General features: G+C 49.3%; 1 protein-coding gene across 2 annotated transcripts in view; it reads left to right on the forward strand.

Annotated features, from left to right (window-relative positions):
- Window positions 1-19,293, forward strand: part of LOC142576766 (innexin inx2-like) — a 199,959-nt gene that overhangs the window by 54,324 nt on the left and 126,342 nt on the right. The window contains exon 1 of one of the 2 annotated variants that reach the window (XM_075687045.1): window positions 191-317. The exons of the other annotated variant lie outside the window; for it this stretch is intronic. The gene's annotated coding sequence lies outside the window, so the exon portion shown is untranslated. Of the gene's footprint in view, window positions 1-190; window positions 318-19,293 lie in introns of those variants that run through there. 2 annotated transcript variants of the gene reach the window in all.

Below are 19,293 nucleotides of genomic sequence, written 5' to 3' on the forward strand. Positions count from 1 at the left end.
CGCCTCAGAATCCAGCTCGCGTTTCTTTGCAGACGTGTTCCGAATGGCTCACGACCGAAACCCAACTTCCGGGCTTACATGTCCGCTTGCAAGCACGTCACTTCATTGATTGATTGATTGATTGATTGATTGATTGATTGATTGAGTAACTTTTATTTTACAGTCCTGCCGAACGCGTATTAGCACGTGGCGGGCCGCTCCCACGTCGGGACCGACAGGCCTAGCCTGCCAGCCGCATCGTGGGCCTGCTGGACAGCCCAACGTTGCTCAGCCAGGAGTGGGTTGCGGAGGGCCGCCTCCCACCTAGCTGAGCTGAGGTCAGGTTTTGCTATAGAGATACATCCCCAGAGCATGTGCAAAAGTATTGATCTATCCCCGCAAGCAGGGCACGCGTCATCACTGTAAATCTCCGGATATATCGCATGTAACGTGAACAGAACTAGGGTGGTTGCTTGGGCTAGTTGGTAATTCATGATTAAAAATAACGTACAGCGTGAAGGACAAGGACAGCGATGTATGTCGTCTATCGCTGTCTTTGTCCTTCGCGTTGTACGTTATTTTATGCGAAGCATATTAACGTAGGTTTCGGGCCTTCGCGCGATGCCCGGCGGTGGCCACCATTGACCCTGAAGTGGAGTCACGTGACATGACGTCACGTGATGACGTCACACAGGCTGCAGATGGGGCCTCATATCGCGCCGTCGGTCGCCTCCCGGCGGTGGCCACCATTGACCTTCAAGTGACATTCAAGTAGGTCACGTGACATGACGTCACGTGATGACGTCACACCGGCTGCAGATGGGGCCTCATATTGCGCCGTCGGTCGCCTCCCGGCGGTGGCCACCATTGACCCTGAAGTGAGATCACATGATGTGACGTCACGTGATGACGTCACACCGGCTGCAGATGGGGCCTCATATCGCGCCGTCGGACGTCGCCCGGGAGAGGCCTCCACGCTTCGGTTCGCGCCGTCGCGCGCGACGCGGCGGTGGCGCCACCATCGCTGCATCACGTGATATGTGACGTCACGCCAGGGATGAAGCGGCGCGTGCCCGCCGTCGCGTCAGTCTCTGTGCCCGCAACCGCGCCAGCGTCTTTGCGCCGGGCGTGTATGCGGTCAAGATGCCTCCAAACGCTAAGGATACGCTAAGGTTAAGCCCAGTGGATGCGAAGCATCCACTGGGCTTAACCTTGATAAGCCTCCAACTTTTTGATAACGTGAAGAGGTTGGGATAGGTTTCTGTCTGCAACAGTCTGAATGTCAGTGCCTGAGGCCTAGTGAGCTTGGGTTGAGGAGGAGGGTATTGTCGCCGCGAGAGATAGAAGTGTTTAAGAAGTTCATTATATGTGGCAGGCGCGTCCCTACCATGCGTAACTCTCTCTTCGGCCGTTACAGCGCCAGCGCGGTCAGTCAGTGCGCGCGCGGCAGCGTGGGCCGTCTCATTGAGGTTCGTGGGGACACCCGCCATGGGCCCAACGTGGGCTGGGAACCAAGTAAGCAAGTGATACTTGATTCTATCCGGACCTGCCTTACGAAGCAGCCCAAAAGCCTGTTCTGAGATCACTCCACACTGAAATGCCCTAATGGCCAACCGTGAGTCACTGTAGATGACGTCGCTGCAGTCATCAAGCATCGCTAAGGCAATGGCCACCTGCTCGGCTATCGCCGGATCTCCGGTTCGTACAGATGCACAGTTCGTGAGTCACTGTTTGGAATCCACCACTACTGCAGAAAAGGAGCACCCCTTCCGATATGCGGCCGCGTCAACAAAGCAGGCTCTACGCTCCTCTGTCTGGATCTGTTTGAGTATGGTTGAAACTCTTGCTTTCCTTCTAGCCTTGTTATATTCAGGGTGCACATTTCTTGGTATCGGCGATACGGAGATCAAATCTCATATGTCCCGTGGTAACTGGCATTTTCTTGGTGCTTCTGCAGATGGTGGGTAGCCGAGCTCTTGTAATATCCTCCTACCGGCGGCGGTCGGGGAGAGTCTGGCAAGTTGCGCTCTTTCCTGAGCCTCTGCAATCTCCTCCAGAGTGTTATGCACACCTAGCTGGAGGAGGCGATTGGTGTTGGTGAAGATCGGTATACCCAGGGCTCGCTTAGTTATTTTCCTGAGCAACGTGTTGAGTTTGTTCCTCTCTGCTCTTTGCCATCTGTGCATAGCCGCCACGTAGGCAAAGTGGCAAAGCACAAAGGCGTTAATCCACCGTAACAGATTGTCTTCTTTAAGGCCATGATGGCGGTTAGCCACCCTTTGGATGAGACGTAATGCGTTGTCCGTCTTGGTCGTGAGCTTGATTATCGTTTGCGCGTAAGAGCCAGTAGATTCGAATACCATGCCGAGTTTACTTATTGCGTTGACCCTAGGAATCTTGTCTCCCTTGCCCGTGCGAAGACAAATGGTGCTGTCAGACAGTGGTCTCCAGCCCATGGGCTTACGACCTCTTCTTAAGGGGCGGTAGAGTAAAAGCTCTGACTTCTTAGCCGAACAGTTTAATCCCGTGGGTCGAAGATAGCCCTCCGTGACCTCGATGGCCTCCTGTAACGCACTCTCAACCTGTCCGTCAGTTCCTCCAGCATACCAAGTGGTAATGTCATCCGCATAGATGGTATGCCTGATGCCCTCGACACGTGAGAGTGTTCTGGAAAGGCCGATCATGGTCAGGTTAAACAAAGTGGGCGAGATCACCGAGCCCTGTGGAGTGCCCCTTGTTCCAAGCTCCACCTCTTCCGCGATCATGTCTCCTGCACGGAGAGTCGCTCTTCTTCGGTACAAGAATGACCTGACGTAATCATGGAATCTTACGCCCAGACCAAGCTCGGATATCGATTGCAGTATAAATTGATGGGCTATCTTATCGAAAGCCTTCTCCAAATCTAATCCAAGGATGGCCCGAGTGTCCCGCGTGTCATTGTCGATTATCTGACTCTTGGTGAGCTTCATGGCGTCCTGTGTGGACAGACCTGCCCTGAAGCCAATCATCGTGTGAGGGTAGAGTTCCTTGTGTTCGATGAACCTCGTGAGCCTGTTGAGTATGACATGTTCCGCGACCCTGCCTACGCAGGATGTGAGCGATATTGGTCGTAAGTTGTCCAGGCTTGATGATTTGCCAGGTTTGGGGATCAGTACTGTAAGTGCCCGCTTCCATGCTTCCGGGACCTTGCCTTCCTTCCATGTCTCGTTGATGAATTCTGTCAGGTATTCTATCGAGTGATCGTCCAGGTTACGGAGGGTCCTATTTGTGATGCCTTCGGGACCAGGAGCAGACTTGCTATTAAGCTCATGCAGCGCCCTCCTAATCTCTTGCGTGCTGATGTCTGCATCCAGCTCCGAGTTGGGTAGCCCAAGGTAGTCTGCGTAGGCGACCGATGTCCCTTGCCGGGGACCAACAGGGAGGTACTTCTCCACCAGGCTCTGCAGGACTTCCGCCGTGGTCTTGGTTCGTGTGTCTGTATGCAGAAGCTTTGCCATCACATGCTGCTGGTTGGGCCTTGTGTTGGTGTCGTCCAGAAGATGCTTTAAAAGATTCCAGTTTCGACCATTCCGCATTTGACCATCAACTGAGTTGCACACCTCATCCCATTGTTGCTTTGAGAGGGTGTGGCAGTGGTTCTCTGTGGTTCTATTGAGTTCAGCAATCTTTTTGCGTAGTCTGCGATTTAGCCGTTGGCCCTTCCATCGATTGAGGAGTGACTGCTTAGCCTTTAGTAGATGGGCTAGGCGACTATCCATCTTTTCCACGGGAAGGTCCGTGCATATTTTGTGAGTGTTACTCTTGATATCTTCCCTGATCTGGTTCAAGGCTCAGTCTGGTGGTTGGAGGTTGGCGCTCATTCCTTATCTTGCGGAACTTGTCCCAATCCGTGAAGAACTCCTTTGGCCTCTTATGTGTTGTTGGAAAGTGTGTAGCGAGGATATAATGATCGCTGCCAAGATCAACAGCAGTGTTAGTCCATTGCGCCTTCGACAAATTCTTGACGAACGTTAAATCCGGAGTCGAGTCCCGGCACGAAGATGTTCCCATTCTGGTCGGAAAAAACTTATCAGTGACGAGCGTAAGGTCCAAGTCTGTAGCATTCTGCCACAACTCCTTTCCCTTGACCTTGTTGTGCATGTAGCCCCACGCGTAGTGCGGGGCATTGAAGTCCCCGGCTATCACCAAAGGATTAGTCCCGGCGAGGTTGATTGCCTTCCTTAGAAGCGCTTTGAAACGCTGGCGAAGGTCATTGGGGCTACTATACACGTTAAGAATGAAAACGCTCTGGCGTCTCAATCGGCCTGGTATGATTTCTATCATCACATGCTTTGCCTTACAGGTGGCCATCCCCAGGTCGTGAGTGGTATATGTGAGCTTATGACTTACAAGGGTGCATACACCTCTCCTCCCAGTTTGACCAAGAATCGATTGATATCCCGACAACTTGACTTCAGCAGATAGGGTTTCTTGAATAAGGATTACATGTGGTTTTTCGGAATTGCTGCGAATGTACTGCTGCAGAGGCGCTTTCTTCTTAAGAAAGCCCCTGCAGTTCCATTGCCAAATGCGAAAAGATTCATTTGAGCCCGCCATCTTGTTGCTGTCTACTTTTGTCTCCATATTCTGCGGATGAATTGTCCCCAGTTATAGGGGACCCAATGGTAGTATGTGGTACGACATTGACGCTAACGCCAGGGATTGGCAACATTACGTTCTCTACGAACGATTCTATTTTGGACACACGTTTGTTCATACTTTCAGCTTGAAAGGCCATCTCGCTTTGTATCTGGGAGACCTTCTCCGCCAGTTGCCTTACGCTGTCGCTTAGCGCTGAAAACATTTCGCGAATTTCTGACCTTGCGCGTCCCGGAAGATTATCCTACTCACAAGCCACTGCTCGTTTTTTAGAGGGTCTCGCCTCATCTTGTTCGCCCTCCGCTATAGGAACCTCCATAGGTTGGGGTGTTTCCAACGGAGCGGACGCAGGCGGAGGACGCGTTCCTCTCGCGTGTTTGATCTCCGCGATTTCGGACGTAAGCTTTTCAATAACCTCCCTCATATTCGCATTCTCGCGTTCAAGTTGCGCTATTTTATGCGCGCTTCCTGTCGCATGCTCTGAGGATGCCCCCGACCTCACCTCTGCCTGTCCTCCACGGATAATGTCAGCGCAGGTGGTTGGTCTCGACGATCCAGGAACCGGTCCTGTCTGGTGCCCTCTGGGTCTGGAACTAGACCTGGTGCGGCTGTCGGGCCTAATGCGGCTTCCGGAATTGATGCGTATTCTCATCCCTCTAGACGCCGTCCGTCCTCTGGATCTGGAGCGCCCCCGGGATCTGGCTCGCCCTCTGGATTGGGAACGGCCTCGGGTGCCGGATGGGGCCGATGAGTCCGATTCTTGAGAGCGTGGGTGCCTTTCACCGGAGATAGCTGGAAAGTGTTGCTCATCCTTGAAGGGTGGTGATGGCTTGCTTCTTTCCTCCCGCTCAGCGTTGCGAGCACGTTCTCCTCTTCTGCGTCGAACTACGTACGGCGTCTGGAAGCGTTTCTTGCATTCCTTAGCTGCGGTCAGGTGGGCCTCGCCGCATAACTTGCATTTTGGATCGCAGCTGTGTTGTTCATTGGGATTGGTTGCTCCACAACCCCTGCATACCACTTCCTCTGGTGACGGGCAGACATAGGAGCGGTGTCCAAGGCGTCCGCAGGTGTAACAAACATCCATCTGTTTGTGGTAAAGCGTGCACCTGATCAGAGTGCCTCCATACGCAACGTAATTCGGGACCTTATATCCCTCGAATAACACCACCGCAGTTCCAGTATTCTTGATTCTTTTGGCACCGAGCGCGAGTGGATTTCTCCGGTTGACGATCTTCCTGTCAATGACCTCAGGTCCGTCCTCGATTGCGATGCGCCGAATTACTCCCTTGCAAGTGGCGTGCGGCGCAGCAACATACGCGCTCACCTCAGGCTGCTTCCCGGCGACTGTAATGTTCTCCACAGCGGCGTAATGAACCGCGTGTTCGTGATTAGATGTGCTGATCACCATCACATTTTGCATCGGATTGGGGCACATAGTGTCCCATTCTCTTTCCGTCGTACTGATACCCGTTGCAGCCCATATGGTTCCGCGACCACTGTTGGGCCTGCCTTGGTAATACTCAGTCCGCCTCTGGGTCTGACCACATTCTTCATTTCGTCCTTTGGTAGTGGTGGCATCTTGCTGCCCCGGATAATCTTGCTTTTAGCTTCTTTATATCTATTTCGGTCCGACAGCGTATCTTGGTCGTCAGGGTGGGCCACGGACGAGTTTGCGCCAAGACGCCCGGAAGCGTTCTTGTAAACGCGCCGTTTGGCGACCGTTATCCAGCCAGAATCTTTCCCAAATCCTTCAGGGGCTAAATCATCCCCATCGTCTTCACTCTCCATCGCACAAAAAGCGGTGAACTAGCGCATACAGGCTAACGCAGGCCAGCGGCAGCAGCCCAGCGTCTCGTCGAGACCGGCGCCGTTGCGTTTAGCGTTAGGGTTAGCACTCAGTCCGGCGTGGTCGGCACAAGATCTGCGATAAATGTTCAGAAACTCCACCCACCTCCAAAAAACTGGTATCCACGTGTTCGGTAGAACTTCACTGAAATAATGCACGCAAAGTTCACGGGCCACCACTTCATAAACCTCCAAGAGGTCGAAAAAAAGCAGGAGCCGACCGGAGGGCGTCCGACCTACTCGGCGTCATCTTCCTTTTCCTCACGTCACTTCATACCAAGTTAAATAACGCGAGACATTGAAGTGCGATAAACAAGTTTTAGCAACAAACAAGCAACCAGTCTGAGTGTACGAACGAATGAATCCGTGCTGCCGTGCACTCGAAAATACCGGTAAAATTTTTAAATTCAGGCTAGAGGTCACGTGAAACATTGATGATGCTTAACACTGTTTGCATTTATAATGACGAAGAAATAGTAAACTTACTAACAAAGAGTACAATACTTAATTAGCAATGATAATTTTGCCCTCTTATGTAATAAAAATGCTTAGGTAATTGTAAGGGAGAGCTTGTAAGATAAAATGGCGCTTATTATGGCGCCTCTAGTGGGAAATGTTGGAACTAAAGTAAGCATCCCGAAGTGATTCTACTATGCTGGGTTCGTTGGCAGCGGCACGCGGTCGATTTTTTTCGCCCTCTGTCACCATTTGTTGAACTTGAGAGTATGCGGGGCCTGGGCCGAATATCACCGATAGTGTTGCGCGCGCAGGAAATATCCCCTAGCGCGACGCAAGCGCCGGTGCTCCCATCTCTGTTCAGTTCGCTGGTTACTCGCACCGCGGGAGGATACTTCAAGGCGCCGCCTTGCGTACATTCCTTTTTTATAAATTAAAAAGACGCCGTTCTCATAACTTTCCATTGTGCGAAAAGGCCCTAATCTTTATTACAGTAGAAACGCAGCAGCGAAAAGTGAACAACGTTGCAGAAAGTTTGCTATGTTCAACCAATATTATTTCATATAAACGGGTTCTTTTAAAAAATGATGGCCCAAAACACAAATGGCAACACCACCCGAGAGCGATGCAAATACTATGAGCACGCTTTATGAAAAAAAAAAGATTTTCATGGCGCCGAACGATGGGTAAAATGTCGCGATAAGCATTCCTCCCGGCCGCCATTGCACAAGGCTGCTCATTAGCATAATTCGCGCGGATCGTCGCACCACAAATTATCGCGAAAATCTCTGCAATGGTGGCCCAGCGCAACGTCACGCAGCGCCAGATTGACGCTTACGAAATGGCCCTTCCTGTGACGCTCCCCACAGCATATTCCTTCACGCAATCAGCGAGCTGGCATGGAGGCTATCTTCGATCGCCACTACATATTCGCGAAATTGCAAAGGCATTGTACTGGATTTTGTACGCTACCGCTCACTTTATTTTTGAAGCGCTAAAGTCGCAATATAGGTGCCAAGGACAAAAAGATGTATTAGTCCACAAAATTTGTAGCTCCACTTCACGTTTCGTCATCTTCATGAAAACACAAAATTGAATTTTGCAAAACTTCCGTTTCCCGGCACAAATTTCAAGGCACGTGAGTCTCTACAGTCAATCAGAGAGTCAACATGGGGGATAATGGCGGCCGTGCAGCCACCATGCGTGTCAAGAATAGCGCCCCAGGACTGCGACCGTAGCTCAAAAGCGGAAAGGGATGTTTTCGCTGCTAAACCCTCACAGTAGTTTGCGCGGTGCCAGTGCAGAGGACGGAACTTATAGGTCATGAGTGTGGAGGATAAACAAAATATCATATGCACCCGTATCATGTACATCTTCAATAAAAACTTAAAGTCCGAGGTATTGAAAACAACTTGACTTTGCAAGTTGGATTTTTACGAAATGTGAAGAACTGAACTTTCTCAGTCGTGTGCTTTGGACGGAAGGTGCTGTCTTCAGAAACCCACAAGTTAATCTTCACAACGTGCACTACTGGAGTGATAGGAATCCCCACTGGCTGGCAGAAACACCAACACCAGTGGTCGTTTATTGTGTAGTGCCGTATATTTGATAACAACATCATCAGACCCATATTTTTTGACAACACACTAACGACACCACGCTACCTCGATGACATCCTCAAGGGCCCAGTGAACAACAACAGTTGCAACGTTCCACTTGCGCAACTTCGGAACAACTGGTTTCAACGCGATGGTGCTCCTGCGTGTAGGAGTATCCAGGAATAGTGTTAAGCGAGATATATTACGGCGAATGGACAAGGCTTCAAGCTCGGCGCGATTTTTTTATGCTGTTACACTGGTTTCCCGTGAATAATCTGAAAAGGTGAAGCATACAGGACAATTCTGCTGGGCGTCTTAGTCAGTTATTAGCTATGTCTGATGGGGATCCCATATGGCTGAGGCGTACTCTATTTTATGGCGTATTAGTGTTGTGTATGCCAATTTGCGTAAGTGTACGGGAGCATATTTGAGGTTATGTTTAAGGAAACCAAGCGAACGGTTTGCAGAAGCGAGGATATGGTTAATGCGATTATTCCACGTCAAGTTAGGGGTTTGGTGTACGTCCAGATATTTGTAGCTGGACACTTGTTCAACAAAGCTCTCGTTTAAGATGTAAGCTGTTGATGTTCGGGGTGCCTTATTAGTAAAAGACATGAATTTAGCTTTTGCAAGATTTAGAGGCATTAGCCAAGTTGAACACCATACGTTTGTTGGGTTTAGGTCAGATTGAAGAATATCATGATCACAGTTAGAGTGTTTATTACGATATATGACGCAATCATCAGCAAATAGTCTGATATTCGATTGGATGCCGTCTGGTAGATCATTAATATAAATTAGAAAAAGTAGGGGCCCAAGCACACTTCCCTGTGGTACACCAGATGCTACGGGGACTAGAGATGAGTTGCGTTGTTAAAGGATGCAAATTGCATCCTGTTAGAAAGAAAGTCTTTTATCCATGTGACAACAGTAGAGTCAATGTTCAGCTGGTGTAAGTTTGTGAGTCGCACTCGGCAAAGTCGCTGCGTCGCGGCGTCTCCACAATAGTCATGACAAGTGTTAATTTCCATTTATACGTATATTGCACCTGTAACATTGATTTAACTTGTGTTACAGCGAAATATAACGCAGAAACAATCATAATATCACCACCAGAAGAATACACTTCGAAAGGTAACAGCATAACTGTTACATTTTGGTTGTAACGAAATTAGCGTGATTAAAGTGTAGGAGGCGGCTACATGTAATGTATTCATCCTTATCAATAAATAATTGATGGTCGTAACCACGAAACTACACAAACAATTCAACAATTATACAGATTGGATATGGTACAAGCAATGTACTAAATAATGTTTCGCAGAACAACATCAGGAAAAGCTTTTATAATAAAACACGATGCAACAACAAACGAACCCGTGCTTAGCTAACAGCGGAAGATTCTTTATCTCGTACAAGATTGTGTTTTAGCGCGGATTCTGACATTCGCTTCACATCGCAATTTTCATGTGGTGCGGTTTCTCCAGAAACGCCGACATAACTTCATCGACGCGTAGTAGAACTTGTTGTGTGGACATTAGAGACAGACATCTGCTGCTAGACATCTCATTCCGAAAATGTTCCTTGACTCTCTTCATTGTCGAGAAACTGCGTTCTGCAGCAGCTGTCCTCTTTGGGACCGTTTCCAATGCTTTGTGATTTGTACGAACGTTTGGGAACACACGTCGGTCTCTGTCACAATCAACTTGAGCATCCGTCACATAGCAGAGCAGCTCTTTCCCAGCTCTCGCATTACGCATAGCGATCTGTGCCGTTCTCACATCTTTGACGTAAATTCAAAGGCGGGCTGCACAGACTTAACGTTATCCTTGGTGGCCTCCTTGGTAGGACAAATTACCCCGGTGTTGTCCACTGGCTTGCAAGGCAGCACCCAAGAGAGGCTCTAAGAACTCCGATGTATGGAGTGAGCGTGGCTCCCGTGTACAGTGCTCTTCTGCAGAAATAGAAGAATAATTGTTCCGAGGTATCTGTTTGCCTACCAGCCGCGGCGCTTTACAGTTCACTCCGAACTCGGGCACTTTCTCTTATCATGCATAACCTTTAGAGACAGTCTAAGCGAGTTACCGCCGCTTTACCGCATCGTGTTTCTCGACACTTTACTAGGTCAATTCCGGAGATAGTGCAGCTTCGAAAAGGTAGGACCATATGCGCCCCTGAAATCACTGGTCACAGTGATGGTCCGGATAATACATATCATCGTCATCATAATCATCATCAGCAGCAGCTTATTTATGTCCAGTACAGGACGAAGGCTTCCCCCTTCCATCTCCAATTACCCCTGTCTTGCGCCAACCGATTTCAACAAGCATCCGCAAATTTCCTAATTTCGTCGCACCACCTAGTCTTCTGCCGTCGTCTACTGCGCTTCCCTTCTCTTGGTACCCATTCTGTCACCCTAATGGTCCAACGGTTATCTAATCTGCGCATTGCATGCCCTGCCCAGTGCCATTTTTTATCTTAATGTCTATTAAAATACCATCTATACCCGTATGCTCTCTAATCCAAATCGCTCTCTTTCTGTCTCTTGAAGTTATGCCTAGAATTCTTCGTTCCATCGCTCTTTGCGCGGTTCTTAACTCGTTCTCAAGCTTCTTTGTCAGTCACCAAGTCTCTGCGTCATGTGTCAGCTCCGGTAAAATGCACTGATTGTATACTTTCCTTTTCAATGATAACGGTAAGCTCCCAGTCAGGAGATCTCGATGCCTGGCGTGTGCGATCCAACCTATTTTTATTCTTCTGTGAATTTCCTTCACGTGGTCATGGTTCCCTGTGATTAGTTGACTTAGCTAAACGTACTCCTTCATAGACTCTAGAGGCTGACTTGCGATCTTGAACTCTTGTTCCCTTACCCAGTTATTTATCCCTATCTTTCTCTTCTGCATAATAATCTCCAGCTCTACTCTTACACCCTCCCCGTTAAGGTCCTTAATCATTTGTTGTAACTCGTCCGCAGTGTTGCTGAATGTTATCGGCAAACGGAAAGTTGCTGAGATATTCGCCGTCGATGTTTATTCCTAAGCCTTCCCAGTTTAATAGCTTGAATACTTCTAAGCACGCAGTGAATAACACTGGAGTGATTGTGTCTCCCTGTCGCACCCTTTTCTTTATAGGTATCTTCTGCTTTTTTTCTGTAGAATTAGGGTAGCTGGGGAACCTCTGTAGATATTTTCCAAGGTATTTACGTAAGTGTTCTGTACTCCTTGATTACGCAATGCTTCTATGACTGCTGGTATCTTTACTGAATCAAATGCTCTTTCGTAATCCATGAAAGCCATACAGAGGCTTATTGTACTCTCCGGATTTCTCGATAACCTAATTAATGACATGGATGTGAGCCATTGTTGAGTATCCTTTGCTGAAGCCAGCCTGATCCCTTGGTTGACTAAAGTCCAATGTTGCCGTTATTTCGTTGGAGATTACTTGGGTAAATATTGTATATAATACTGGGAATAAGCTAATGGGCCTATAATTTTTTAGTTCTTTAACGTCACCTTTCTTGTGGATTAGTATAATGCTTGCATTCTTACAGTTTTCTGGGGCCCTAGCAGTCGATGGACACTTCGTATAGAGAGCCTCCAGTTTTCCTAAAATTAGGGCTCCTCGATCTTTGATTAAGTCGAATGTTATTCGATCCTCTCCTGCCGCTTTTCCCCGTTTCATGCCTTTCAAGGTATTTCTGACCTCTTCTCTAGTTATAGGAGGAATTTCTGTGTACTGTTCATTATTGTTTCGAATAGAGCACGCCTGAGTCCTCTGGGTACTGTACAGGTCAGTATAGAATTCTTCCGCAGCTTTTATTATACTTTCGGGATTGCTCATGCTGTTATCCTGCTTATTATTCAAAGCATACATCTTGGTTTGTCCTATGTCAAGTTTCCTTCTCGTTGATTTCAGGCTGCGTGCAATTGTTACAGCTTTTTCAATCTTTCTCAGGTTATAGTTTCTAATATCCCTTACTTTCGCTTTGTTGATCAGTTTTGACAGTTCCGCGAGTTCTATCTTATCACTTGAGTTGGACACTTTCCTTGTTTTCGTTTCTTTATTAGGTCATTTGTTACTTGGGAGAACTTGCCTACTGGTTGCGTTGGTGCCTTGCCTCCCACTTCAATTGCTGCCTCTGAAGCCAGCCTCGTTACGGTTTCATTCATTACCTCCATGTTATCATCATCATCTGTTTGCTCTAAGGGTGCATATTTGTTTGTATGTACCAGCCTAAATTTGTCTGCTTTAACCCTTACTGCCTCTAAGTTGCTCTATTTTTTCTTGACCAATTTTACCTTTTCTATGTTCAAATTGAGGTGAATCCTAACCCTCACTAACCTATGATCACTGCACTTTATCCTACCTATCACTTCTACATCCTGCACTATGCCGGGGTCAGGGGAAAGTATGAAATCAATTTCATTTCTTGTTTCACCATTAGGGCTTTTCCAGGTCCATTTTCTGTTGGTACGTTTACTGAAAAAGGTGTTCATTATTCTCAGCTTATTCCTTTCTGCGAATTCTACCAACATCTCTCCTCTAGCGTTTCTAAAATCGACACCCTAGTTGCCAATTGCCTGTTCATCCGCCTGCTTTTTTCCCGCTTTTGCATTGAAGTCACCCATTACTACTGTATACTGCGTTTGCACTTGTCTCATCGCTAATTAAACATCTTCATAAAACTGATCTACTTCCTCTGCGTCGTGACTGGACGTTGGAGCGTAGATTTGTACTACGTTTAATCTATACCTCTTATTGAGTTTGATTACGACTACTGCTACCCTCTCGTTGATGCTGTAGAATTCATCAACGTTGCCCGCTATTTCCTTATGGATTAGGAATCCTACACCGTATTGCTGCTTATCCGGGAGACCTCTATAGCAGAGGACATGGCCGTTATTCAGCAATGTGTAAGCCTCACCAGTTCTTCTAATCTCATTAAGGCCGATAATATCCCAAACAATGTCTGAGTGTTCTTCGAAGGGTCTTGCTAAGCTATAGCCTCACTCGAGAGGGTTCGGGTGTTAAACGTTGCGAGGGTTAGTTTCTATTTGCGGCCTGTCCGGACCCAGGTATTTTTAGCACCCTCTGCTGCGTTGCAAGTCTAACCGCCGCCTTGGTCAGGTGCTCCGCAGCTGCTGGGGACTGAGGGCCATTGCTTAATTGAAGATATCATTAGGGAGGTTGAGGCCGAATACTGCACAAGGGAGGACAATTCCTGTTTTGGTGAGGGAGTGACTTTGTTGAAGCTTAGTAGGCCTTGCTAATTTGGTTGTACCTGGATTAGTATAGCCCCACTCGCTCTCGGCATCTTTCGCCGCTGTCAGGCGTCACTCCAAGTCTGCAGATGTAATGCGCTGGTGAATGTAAAAAGATAAATAAAAAAACAGGGGGAAGGGGATTTGAAGTTCCGACTACCGCAACGGAGCATTCGGCATAGCTCAGTAAGATAATCCCGCAGGCAGCAAGGCTACCTTGTCGCGGATAAGTACGGCCCAGAGGGCCCTGATCCGCTAATTTGCCCGCCTTTGGCGGGTTTTTGCCTCGAGTGTGTAGCGCCAAGATCTGTTCGCGTATGAGGTTCCTGGAATACGTTTCCAAGGTCTGTATCATCTAGCTTCCATGCATTGTAGGCTTATGAAGAGTCACGCTCCGATTGTTTCCACTTATGCATTGCTGCCACGTAGATGAAGTGACATAGGACGAACGCATGTACGAGACGCAGCAGATTGTCTTCTTCGAGGCCGTGGTGACGGTTGGCCACCCTGCATACTAGTCGTATTGCGTTGTCCGTCTTTGCCGTCAGCATGTGGACCGTTTGGATGTTTGATCCGCCCGCCTCGATAATCATTCCCAGTACTCGGATGGAGTCGACCCTGGGGATTGGGCGACCGTCTCTGGTGCGGACCGTCATGTTGCGCTCGGTTGGTGGTTTCCATTCCTTAGGTAATTTGCCTTGTCGTTTTGGGCTGTACAACAGCAGCTCCGATTTGGCGGAGGAGCACTTGAGGCCCGTGTGGTCGAGGTATAATTCGGCAGTTTCGACTGCCTCCTGCTGAGCGGATTCGATAAAGCCGTCCGACCCCGCGGAGCGCCAGATGGTGATGTCGTCCGCGTATACCGTATGCCGTATATACTGTTGTATTCAGTTTCGTTATTCGTTGGTGTTCTTTATTCTCCAGGGGGCGCTTCTGTTCTTCGTATATATATATATATATATATATATATATATATATATATATATATATATATATGGTTGCATGTGTTGAATAAGCGGCTTTTTAAATTGCGACGGCTGGAGTCTGGCTCCCACCTTCAAAATACCACATCGGCGACGAGGAAGTCGGGAACGAACCCCCAGCCCCGTTGCGCCGTCCGGATCCTCCCACCATGAGCTTCACCGGGCTTGCTCCGCCACCGTTTTTCCTTCCGATGCCCGGCCATCCATCATTGCCATGGAAGCAGTGGGAGCGGATGTTCAACGTGTACTTACTGGCATCTGGAGACGCCGCATTCAAGCCGGAGCAACGCGGAGAGTCAGCGTATTTATCAGACGCTACAGGCAGAGACCAGCACTGCAGCCCCGACAGCGCCAAGTGCCGCAGCACTCGCCGATGACAAGTCTGTCGTGGCCCTTCCTGACGAATACGACTCTGCACTCGCCGCATTACGGGACCCGTTTTCGACGTCATGCAATGTTATCGTCGGGCGTCATCTCTTTCCCCGCCGCAGCCAAAACACAGGCGAGTCCGTTCGTGACTTTGTTGCCGCTCTACGGGAACCAGCGTCACACTGTTCGTTTGCCCCGCAAGAGGATGCTCTGCGGGATCAATTCGTTGCCGGCGTAGCTTCCAATCGGGTACGTGAGCGGTTACTGCTCGAGGGTTCCACACTTTTATTCGAGAATTCAGTTCGAATTGCACTTCAGTTGGAGCTTTCAGCATCGGTCGAAGCAATTTCATTGCAGTAGCGTCGTAAACCATCCTCGCCAAAGCGTGAAGCAGCTCGTCTGTGTGGGGCAACGGGAAACTGTCTGGCACAATAGCTTTGTTGGGCTCTCGAAGGTCTACACATATCCTGATGCTACCATCTTTCTTGTTAACAACAGCAATGGGGCACACCCATCAGAAGCATTGATGCACTCGATGATGTCAAGGCTGAGCAAGTACTGAAGCTCATTTGATACTGGTGACCGGATAAAATATGGCAGACGGCGAAGCTTCGAAGTTACAGGCTGCACGCCTTGCCGCGTCTTGATGCGATGCGTGAAGCCCTTAGCAACCCCCAACTCGGGACTCAAAAGTGAACTGAACTCATGTGCTAAGGCTGGCGGAAGACTTTTGTCACGGGGCTGCGCGCTTGACGATGTGGAAACAGAACAGGATAGCGGGCCAGTGAAAATCGGAAGCGGAGCAACGGACGTGTATAAGCACTTGAGAGCAGAACCCTCAATGCGAAGATTCAAGGCTTTAATGACCTCAAGACCGATCAAACAAGTTCCTCGGTGAACAACATAAGAACGCAGTGACGCTGTGCGACCTTTAAACCCAACGTCTGCCTGGAAACAACCTAGCACGGAAATCGGTCGTTGAGAGTAGTCAAACAGAGTAACATGCGGAGCAGGCAGGAGCGGAACGCTCTGAAAATATCGACTGAATTCTTGCTCCGACAGGATTGAAACAGACGACCCTGAATCGACAAGGAATGTCAAAGTGACATTCGCGACTTGCACTTGAATATGAATTACGCTAGGCGCGGAACGTTGCATAGTCAAAACTTGTTCAGCACTGCTGGATGACGAAACATCTTCATAAAATTCAACTTCACGGACTCGGCCTTACATTCGAGTTCGTTTGCGGTTGCATACTCTTCGAAAGTGGCCCTTGCGATCGCAAAACGAACAAGTCTTGCCATGCGCTGGGCACTACGGCGCTGACGTGTTGTGGTTCTGCGAGCCGCATCGGAAACAATGTGGCGAACCGGAGCGGCTACTGTGTTCTCGGTTCCGCTCAGGGGGGGGGGGGGGTTCCACTGCGGCACACGTCAGCTGCCCGCGCTCGTCGTTAAATTCTGCTGAAAGTGGACTGCGCGCTGTGAATGTGTTTATTTGCGAAGAATGCGAGGATGGTTTACGACGCTACTGCAATGAAATTGCTTCGACCGATGCTGAAAGCTCAAACTGAAGTGCAACTCGAACTGAATTCTCGAATGAAAGTGTGGAACCCTCGAGCAGTAACCGCTCACGTACCCGATTGGAAGCTACGCCGGCAACGAATTGATCCCGCAGAGCATCCTCTTGCGAGGCAAACGAACAGTGTGACGCTGGCTCCCCTAGAGCGGCAACAAAGTCACGAACGGACTCGTTTGTGTTTTGGCTGCGGCGGGGAAAGAGATGACGCTCGACGATAACATTGTATGACGTCGAAAACTGGTCCCGTAATGCGGCGAGTGCAGAGTCGTATTCGTCAGGAGGGGCCACGACAGGCTTGTCATCGGCGAGTGCTGCGGCACTTGGCGCTGCCGGTGCTGCGGTGCTGGTCTCTGCATGTAGCGTCTGATAAATACGCTGGCCCTCCGCGTTGCTCCGGCTTGAATGCGGCGCCTCCAGATGCCAGTAAGTACATGCTGAACATCTGCTCCCACTGCTTCCATGGCAATGATGGATGGCCGGGCATCGGAAGGAAAAACGGTGGCGGAGCAAGCCCGGTGAAGCTCATGGTGGGAGGATCCGGACGGCGCAACGGGGCTGGGGGTTCTTTCACGACTTCCTCGACGCCGATGTGGTATTTTTGAAGGTGGGAGCCAGACTCCAGCCGTCCCGATTTAAGCCATTCATCTGGTCTGCCAAAGCAGACAGCAGCTTCAGGAGGGTCAAGGAAATGCTTTCGTCCAGATGTTCGATCCGTCGCGGCCAGTCATTGTGTCGACCGACGGGTCCGACTGTGGGCTGGGAGCAGTCGTGCAGCAACAAAGTGGATACGAGCTCCGCACAGTCGCTTTCGCATCTCGTACGCTGTCGCCTGCGGTGAGAAAATACTCAGTCGGTGAACGAGAAGCTCTTGCATGTATCTGGGCATGTGAGCGATGGCACACGAACCTTTGGGGTCGCCATTTCACAATTAGAAGAGACCACCAGGCACTGGTGTCCTTGCTGTCGTCACAAGGACATGGAAGACGCGCACTCCGAATTGCACGCTTGAGTGCACGACTGCTTTGCTACAATTTGACTGTTGAATACCGCAAGGGGTCCACAAACACTGTAGCAGATGCACTTTCTTGGCTACCAGCTCCTACCTCGGAGGCAAAGATTGCAAATGAGGAAGAAATTGTCTCGTTCATTGAGCCAGCCTGCGTGACAAATGAGGTGTCCAGGCAGGCAGCCCTCGACGACAGTTGCCTGGAAGCCATCAAGTCATTCGTGCTGAGTTCCTGGCCGCCAAAGAAGTGCATACCAGAAGTTGCGAAACCATTCTACCCCATTCGGGAAGAACTTTCTTTTGTCGATAACCTGCTACTGCGTGGAGGGCGCCTCGTTGTTCCGTCCTCCCTCATGGCTCAGGTGATCAGCACCACGCACGAGATGCATCCGGGTATCACGCGCACGAAGGCGCGACTGCGTGAGTGGTTCTGGTGGCTACGAATGGATAAGCAAGTGGAAACGGCAGTGAAAAACCACATCTGCCTGGAGGCCAGGGGCGTAGCAAGGGGGGGGGGGTAGGCTTGTGGGGCTTCAGCCCTGCCCCCCCCGAAATTTTTTCGTGCTGGGACGAACCGCCCACCAAAACAACCCATGGCGCCGGAAATCATTCTGAATTTTCTCTAGAGTGTATTTTTCGCGCCCGAAACAACATTTTGGCGCGAACATTGTGAACTCGGGCTGGATTTAATGGCAACGCCCATGCACCTGGAGTCGCATAACGCAAAGATGCCCATACGAGCACAAAGTTTCAAGAACGCTTTGATGGCGAGCGGGCCCGCCGCGGCATCTGGCAGCGGCCGCAGAATCTACGGAGTGCATGGATATCAATTAAGAAATTTTAGAGGTATAAAGATCACATATTGTTTTCATGTGAAAGGTGCATTGATATTTCCAAAGTCGTGCTTTACATTTTAATTTCCGGATCTTTGAGGGTTTATTGTTCTTATTAAAATTTGATGCCAAAGCTACATTTACTTTTCTAAAGTCGTAAGTCTGACCATACGACGAAATAACCCAAATCAATACACTATCAGACAAGTTGGCAAAGCACGCAGTGAGGTCCGATGAGACGAAGCGTTGTGATGGTTCATATTTGCCATCATGTCATAGAAAAGAATATCAACATCTTTTTTACCTGCGCCAAAGCATCCATGCATGTCAAGACATTAAAGCCAGCAAAGGTAACTGTGTCCTTATTTATTTTTTCTACTTTGAATTTTATTCGGCAGGACACATTAAGCCTCTCCAATTTTTTGTTCTCGCTACCCGCGGGCTACCAGAGCCAGCCAGAGGTCATGCATTTTTTATGTGTTGCCCTGCCAATCTCACGGCGCACTGCGGTGCGCATTCGTTTTTCTGTGGCCGAGCGGATTTTGGCCTCAGAGAGTTTTGGACGCTTTCTGGCTAGCAGACGAGAAAAAGAAGCAATGGTCGCTCGCCGTGACCACTTTGGGGACTCGACAGATTGCAACGCGTTCGCTTGAAGGCATCACCATCGTTTTGATGTTATCGCAACGTGTACGGCAAGTCTTATCTCGCCAGTGTTGGATAACGAGCAGCATGCATATGGTTCTC

Source organism: Dermacentor variabilis, chromosome 3 (genome assembly GCF_050947875.1).
Source record: "Dermacentor variabilis isolate Ectoservices chromosome 3, ASM5094787v1, whole genome shotgun sequence".
Classification (NCBI taxonomy): domain Eukaryota; kingdom Metazoa; phylum Arthropoda; class Arachnida; order Ixodida; family Ixodidae; genus Dermacentor; species Dermacentor variabilis.